This window comes from Sinocyclocheilus anshuiensis, unplaced genomic scaffold (assembly GCF_001515605.1).
Source record: "Sinocyclocheilus anshuiensis isolate Anshui unplaced genomic scaffold, SAMN03320099.WGS_v1.1 scaffold86, whole genome shotgun sequence".
NCBI classification, from domain to species: domain Eukaryota; kingdom Metazoa; phylum Chordata; class Actinopteri; order Cypriniformes; family Cyprinidae; genus Sinocyclocheilus; species Sinocyclocheilus anshuiensis.
In genome coordinates, this window is record NW_015547662.1 from 4,296,007 (window position 1) to 4,304,813 (window position 8,807).

The following is an 8,807-nucleotide window of genomic DNA, read 5'->3' on the forward strand; positions in this document are numbered from 1 at the left end:
GATTATGAAGGTGCCATGTCAGTCTTATGCACACCCCTTCAAGTAAAGTGTTACCGAAAACGCTATCATAGCCTGTGCAATCCAAGGTGCAAGTTATTTTATTGTATTTTATTACTTGCATACAATCTCAATATATTTTCACGTTATTCTGAGATATAAAATACATTGTTGATTGTGATTTTTTTTAAAGCTACTTGCCTTCAAAGCGGCGTTTTTTTAGCAAGTGGCTAGATGGGACTACTAGATTAGATTAGATTAGTTTCAACATTGTCATTGTGCAGAGTACAAGTACAAGGCCAATGAAATGCATATATATATATATATATATATATATATATATATATTAGCTGGGCTGAGTAGAATACAGTGTTCAGTGTTTAAATTTAGAGTTTAGTAGGCTGACAGATGAGGGGAAAAAACTGTCCCTGAGTGCTGGTGCGACAGCGAAGACTCCTGTAACGTCTCTTAGATGGTAGAAGAGTAAACAGTCCGTGGCTGGGGTGAGAGGTATCTTTGATAATGCTTCTCCCCCTTTGTAGGCAGCGTTTGAGGTAAATGTATTTGATGGAGGGTAGCTAAACACCAGTGATGTGTTGGGCCGTTTTAACAATCCGTTGGAGGGCCTTCTGGTCTGAGACAGTGCATTTGCCATACCACACTGTGATGCAGTTTGTTAAGATGCTTTCAATTGTGAATCGATAAATGTTTAGCAGGATTTAGCGTTACAGGTGAGCTTTGCTTAGCTTCCTAAAAAAAAAAGGCTGTTGCGCCATTTTGATCAGAGTGGTGGGGTTGAGGGTCCAGGAAAAATCCTCAGATATATGGATACCCAGGAATTTTAAACTAGACACACATTCTACTTCGGCCCCATCAATGTAGATGGGGGTGTGGTCTTTCCTAATCCACTGGGGATCCGCAATCAGTTCCTTGGTCTTCTGGGTGTTGAGTGTGAGATTATTGTCGGCACACCACACTGCCAGGTGCTGAACCTCCTCCCTGTAGGCCGTTTCAACGTCACCGCTGATCAGGCCTAACACCGTGGTGTCGTCTGCAAACTTGATTATGGAGTTAGCGCCATGTACAGGTATGCTGTCATGGGTGAAAAGGGAGTAGAGAATTGGGCTCAGAACACAGCCCTGTGGTACGCCACTGTTCAAGGTGAGGATGAAGGAGTTGAAATTGTTAATCCTAACAGACCCTGGTCTGTTGGTGAGAAAGTCCAAGGTCCAGTTGCAGAGAGAGGGGCTGATGCCAAGGTCAGATCAGCTTAGATGGAATCACAGTATTAAAAGCAGAGCTGAAATCGATGAATAGCATTCTGACATGAGTGTTTCTTTTATCCAGGTGATTCAGGGCAGTGTGGAGAGCTGAGGCGATGGCGTCCTTAGTTGACCTGTTGGGTTTGTAGGCAAACTGAAATGGGTCCAGTGTTGGGGGCAGGCACGTTTTCAGATGGGAGAGTACCAGCCTTTCGAAACATTTTGAAATGATTGGCACCGAACAAGCAAACTCATCTACTCACTAATCTGCATTCAAAGTTTCGATGTGTTTATAATCGCACTTTTGCAACCTATTCTAACTCAAACCTTCAGGGAAAATGTTTTTCAAATAAACACCGAAACAGTTCTCAGAAGCTTAGTGATGGTGATGTTGAAGTCATTCGACTGTATAGTTCAACTATAGCTGTAGTTTTTTTCTCGATGAAACCAAGGTGATGCTACATTTATATATATTTTTCTTAATTCATTTTTCCCTTTCATTATAAAATTGTTTAACCCAAACCATGGCTAAATTATCTATGCTTTTTATAACAACTTCAGGTTAACTTTTTTCATCAGTTAATAATAATAATATAGTTTTTTTTTATTCTGCCCCTCTGGCCACCCCATTGTGGTGCCATCAGTACACATCCCGCACATTCATTAGTGGAATACAACAAGGCTCTTTACTATCTGCACAAGTCCATTATTATTTTCTCTATACCCTAGATTCTTGGTTTCCTTATCAAATTTATAAATCAAATTAATTTGTTTTAGATGATCTTATCCTCAATCTTGGCAAAACTGAGCCTACTTCCTCCTAGACATCATTCTGGACAAAGCATTCCCACATTTCTGTTGAAGGTGACAGTCTTCACCACGTCTTGAGCTGTGTCCTAATGCACTATTTTTGTATTTGAAATGCTGCAAATTTTTCTTCATTATAAATGTACTGTAAACTGTAGTATTGGGTATATATATTTATCTGTATACCATGGTCTGTCTGAATACTCAATTCTGATTGGCTGGCAGGTATGCATTAAAACCGTTTAATGCACAGGTAGCTCCAAGTCAGTTTAATCACTGTTCTATATTAATGCGCTGCTTTCATTGACACACACAAACACACACACATCACTCGCACACACACAGAGAGAAAGAGAGCGAGAGAGAGAGAGAGAGAGAGGGGTCAAAGACCGTGCTGCGTACACACAAGCACTCAGGAGCACAGAAACACATACAACTGTCATCTCTCTCCCTTTCTCTCTCTCAATCGGTTGATCGATAATTAATTAAAATAAATGTTATAATTCATTATTTCAAATAAATGTGATCTTATCGCTCTACTTCATCTCTGTTTCTGATTTGAAGCGGGCAGAATGCTACAGCTAACAAGCCGTAACTGACGAAAATAACCATAATTTTTATCCTTCCTGTCAAATATTGCACTGCAAACATCATAAACAGCTTTAACTTGTCAATGCTTGCAAAGTACCATGGTATAAGCGGGATAATGCATGGCTAGCTGTGCATTAAATGATTTTAACGCACTCCGCAGATGCAACCTTGGCCTCCACGTCGTGCATTTAAATAGTTTAATGCACAGCTAGCCGTGTATTATTCCTTAAGTATACCATTTAGCTCACAATGTTATATTTAGTAAACTCAGTTCATTAAATTATTATTTAGTCAGTTTATGCAGGAAAGGAGTACGTCTTAATAATAATACCTGACTAAAAATAGCTAAAGGAAATGACAAAAAATTACACTACTCCTTTAAAAATAATTCTTTCTTTTATATTCTGCCATCTAGTTTACATCTACCCTCATAATGCGATTAAGGCAGTACTTGAAGCTAATGCAAACAGAATACTGTGATTATGTTAATGTGATCAAGCTCATTATTAGAAAAACCCTATCCATAATAAAATATGCAGAGTACTGACAAAGTGTGCTAGTGCTGTAGATGGAAAATGAGTGACGTTCATCCACAGCTTTGAAAATATGCTGGAATGGAAAAAGTCAGATATTATTTAAATTTTTTTATAGCTCTCCTTTTGTTTACTGATACCTAGGAGTGTTTACCACTCATAACTTTAGAAACACGGCCCAGTCAGGATTTGTATTATCATTAATATGGGCTGCATGAAAAATTAAATCTAAGACATGGCCAAACTCTTAATATCCATGTAATGAAATAAGAGATTAGCCTGCCAGCTGGTCAAAGATATAAAAACAAGCATGCTAACACTTGGCACCCACTTAGAACAATCAAGGTATAGAATGATTATGTTATAAATATAAAAATTACATTCAGTATACATGTGTACAAGAGAAAATAGTTTTTCCAAAATATGAAACACAAGAACACAAAGGTAAAATAGGCAACTTGTACTGTAATGCCATCACAATGCTATAATTTATATTTGAAGAAAGACAAACCATGGAAGCGCATTTTAGCCACAAAGTTAAAAAATAAACAAAAAAGGTAATTGCAACTTTTTATCTCACAATTCAGATTTTTTCCCGCAACTCAGAATTGCAAGATATAAACTCTCAAAATTTAATTGTGACATATAAACTCACCGGTTTACATCTCGAAATTCTGCGGTTATTTCTTGCAATTCAGAATTTTTTTCTCAGAATTCTGTTTACATCCTGCAATGCTATTTTTTCTGCCACAGAATAAAAAATTCAAAAGGCAGTTGCGACTTTTTATCTCACAATTCTGACTTTTTTTTCTCTCGATTGCTTGTTTATGATTCAAAAATCTGACTTTTCTGAGAGAAAAAACTCAGAATTGTGGAAAAGTCTATTACCTTTTTTTTTATACCGTGGCAGAAATAACAATCATAGGGCAACATAGAGAAAAGAAAGTAAAGGAGAGTGAAACTGCGAGAAAAAAAAGAGAGGCCAAAGTGATGTGTTTAAGGGAGCATGCTGGGTAAATCTCCCATAACTAATTAAGACTCTCTGCAGAACAGATCAACAGAGACCAGCTGGGGTCCTGGTACGCACTTACACCTTTATACAGCATGCATGCTTGTGTCTGAGCGTACTGTACATGTGAGTGTGAGAGTGAGCAGGTTTGCATGTGCTCGCCTGCTGGGCCGCAAGGGAGTCTCATACTGATGGGCAATGGCAAACCAAAACACACGTCGTCATCAACCCACTAAGAAAAGAAGGTTCTGAATTTTGATGTGTGAAATGTGAGTCTAATTAAGCATGAAAAGCTCATCAAACAACAAGAGAATCCAGCACCTGATCTCTCCAACACACTCTGCCAAGCTCATCTTCATGCTTGCAGACACAGCAGAAGTTCAGCTACTCCCATTCGTCTATAAATCTGTTATTTCTTTGTTTAACCAGAAGAGGTATCATTGATCCTGTCAGAACACACTGAACTTAACTAAATAACAAGAGAGAGAGTGTGTGAGGGAGCTTTTTTTGTGCGAACTTCAGTCGGTTTAAAATATTTATGCAACACAATAGACTGTTGCTTTCACTAAGAAAGACTGAGAAATGCAGAGCTCTAACTGAGACAGCACTTTAACAGTTCATCTCTTCCAGTCAACACTGACACACAGCTGACGGAAATGCAGCATGCATGCATGCAGGTGAAGGATAAAGGGAAAATAAATGGAGATGTACAGAACACTAGCTACAAAGCTGTAATAGCAAGAGTATGTGAGTTGTAGAATAATTACATATTTATGGCTTGATGGACTTGTTTATCCAAAAATGAGAATTCTGTAATAATTTATGGATATCATACCAAACACATTTCTTTCTTCTGTGGAACACAAAAGAAGAAACCTTGAAGAATGTACTGATGAATGACTTTCATTAATGGGGACTGGAAGATTAAAGCTTCAAAAATGATGCAAAAGCCATATGACCTAATATGATGTGCTATGTGTGAAAATAGACTGAAATTTAAGTCATTATTCACTCATAATGCTCACCTCTATATTCTAAGAAAATCCATAAAATAGGGCACATTGTACTGTATTAATATGAAGGAATTTTCTGTATTGATTTTTCACTGGTGCTGTACGCCTTTTTTTTAATTATACATTGCATTGCATTGTGTTGTATATTAGGGTTAAAGGAAATGTTGGTCGTATTGATTTTTCACTGGTGCTTTACGCCTTTTTTTTAATTATACATTGCATTGCATTGTGTTGTATATTAGGGTTAAAGGAAATGTTGGTAAACTTAATGGATAACGTCCTGGCAGAAAATTACCAGTATCTTTTCAATTTTTCTACTGATTTTTTTTTTCAGTGTAGTATACTGTTAACTGGAGATTACTCAAAAGGGTCAATGAGATGAACTCGAGTATTGAATCAGGTTTGTGAACAAAAAATTTAGAAGGGTTTTGAGAATTGGATCAATCTTGAACAATACTGAAAACATGAGAAGAATGATCTTCTTCGGAAGGATATCAGAAGATTCTTTTGAAATCTCAAAAGAATGATTCAGTCACAAATCTGACATCACTACTTTGCTCAAAAACTTTTAATAAATGCACCATTGAGAGCTTGGGCTGATATCAAGATTTTTAGTAAATAATAAATTAAAGTCTTTTTCCAACCTAAAGCTCTACCACACAAATTAAGAAGACTTCGAATGTAGCACACAAGTTGTTTGCAACATTTGTATGATACTTTTTGAAGCTTGAAAGCTCAGTCCCTGTTCATTAGAATTGATTCTTCAAAAAAAGTTGAATGGAAGAAAGTCAAACACTTTTTAAATAACGATTAATAAATGATGAAAGAACATTCATTTTTGGGTGAATTATCACTTAAACGCTCTATTATTACATATGATGAGTTTTCTCACTGTTTCTCACTGTCTAAGCCTAATGATGTTTCTAAAAAATAAAGAAGATAATTTTAGTTAATGCACAGCTCACCATATTCCCTCATTTTTGCACAGCCAATTAAACATATAATTATCAAGGCTGGAGTCGATTCTCATAAACCCGGCCTGCAGGGCAGCAAACAGTCGTCTTCACCACAGTCCATCCTCGCATGAGCTTATGCAGCAAGATTAAATGAGAAAGAGAGAGACCAACAAAGCAAGAGCAGCAGGAAATACATACATGCACATCCACACATTGATTACACATTTATGAAACGTCTATTTAAATTGTTTATAAGAACTCAAGAGGCTAATGATGACTCAAGTCAGGGTCAGGAGAACTGATGCGAGAATGCCTGTCATAAAGCATTAGCTTTCACAGAGTGAGTGTGTGCATGTTCATATGCTGCAGTGGCCAGATGCAGCAAGTGGCTGTGGAAAAAGTGACAGGGATGAAGGGTTTTGATGTGAATGTATGGATGTGTCATACAGAGTGCAAGCAGAGATAAAGTTCACCCCAAAATGAAAATTCTCTCATCATTTACTCACATTCATGTTGTTCCAAACATGTGTGCACTTCTCTTTTCTGTGGAACACACAATAAGTGGGGTTATTTTGGACACACTTCAAATTGGGAACAATTTTCACTATTAACTAGCTATTAACTCCTAATAAACTCCTAATTTGCTGCTTTTTAATCGTTAGCAAGGTAGTTTTTAAGTTTAGGTATGCAGTAAGGGATCTAAAATATGCTCATGCAGAATAAGGCATTAATATGTGCTTTATAAGCAGTGTTGGGGAAAGTTACTTTTAAAAGTAATGCATTACAATATTGCGTTACTCCATAAAAAAGTAACTAATTACGTTACTTAGTTACGTTTTATGGAAAGTAATGCATTACGTTACTTTTGCGTTACTTTTGAAATATGGACAGGGCTTGCTTGTTTGTTTTTAAAATTAAAAAAAGTTATATTTTTGGAAAATATAAAAGCCTTTTCACACCGTACTACTAAACAGCCAATATGCTAGTAATACACATGTTAATAAGTAACTAGTGAGAACTGGTCCTTAAACTAAAGTGTTACGATCTACATTCTTCAAGTGGTTCCTGGTATTTCCATTCGCTTAAAGTGTATTTATTATGGCAATTGTTAGCCTTTAGCATCACATACAAATATATAAGATATTTCTGCCTCAGACGGTAATTAGAATTCACTTCTGATCTTCTGACCTTTTATTGCCTTTTATTTATTTTATGAACTAAAACAAAGCATTTTAACATCTAAACCTCTAAGAAGTTTGCTCTTTAAGAGCAAATATTTTGAAATATCTGGAGCATTGGGCAGAATTTAAGTATTTTCTGTTCATACAGCTGGTGCTTGACTGCTTAGCCAGCCGTGACTGTGTTCATATAAAGGCAGGTGGAAAGGAGAGAAAGCCCTCCACGGAGACCTGGGCACAGTGTGTGTGTGTGTGTGTGTGTGTGTGTGTGTGTGTGTGTGTGTGCATACTGGAGGATGAAGGGATGTGGATTCTGGCAAGGGATGCATTAACTCTTGTGGGTATCAAGCCAGTGTTTCTAGAAGGTTCTTTTCAAGCAGTGTGCAGAAACAATATAGTCTTTTAGATTGCTGTCTTAAGCTGACACTTTGCTGTCTTCAGTGGAAACATTATTCATGCTCTTTAGCACAATATCATCTGTACATGATTCATAAACAAAGAATTCAATCTAAAAGGTCACCTTTCTTGACACAGCAGAGCTTTGATAGGAAGTTATGTAAGTAAAATCCTTTATGTAAGAGTTAGTGAATGTTGTAAGCTTACTTTTATCCAACTCTTTGACAGCTGCTGAGAATAGGGAGGATGAGAAAGCAAGAATCTTGTGTGGGGTTAAGGGAAATATCTGAGTATTGGATTTAGGATGAGCTTAGGAGAACAAACTGGATACAAAATTTGGACATCATCCATGGGATGTAATCATAAGATTTTTGGCAATGCCTGACAATGTGTTTTTTTCTTCAGACACATGGCCAAAGATTTCTCGCCTTTGGCTTGATACCCTTGAACAGGCTCTAGCATGTCTGCAATTGAACATAGTTGCAAAATTAAGTTAGTAGTAGTTAGTAGTAGTACTCACTGGCCATTTTATTAAGTATACCTGTTTGACTGCTCGTTAATGCAAATATCTAATCAGACAATCACATAGCAACAACTCAATAAATTTAGGTATGTAGACGTGATCAAGATGATCTGCTGAAATTCAAACTGAGCATCAGAATGGGAAAGATTTAAGTGACTTTGGCATGGTTGCTGATGCCAGACAGGCTGGTCAGAATATTTCAGAAACTTCTGATCTACTGGGATTTTCATGTACAACCATCTCTAGGGTTTACAAAGAATGGTCCGAAAATGATAAAATATCCAGTGAGCGGCAGTTCTGTGGGCAGAAATAGTTGTCATAGTTGACGCCAGAGGTCAAAGGTGAATGGCCAGATTGGTTCAAACTTGATAGAAAGACAACAATTATCACTCGTTACAACTGAGTAAGGTACTAAGGTCCCAAGACAAGGTTTCCTGACGTGTGCTTAGGACTGCAGTTCAGTTCAATTTTATTTATATAGCACATTTAAAAACAACCATGGTTGACCAAAGTGCTTAACAATGTCTGGAAAAACGCACACA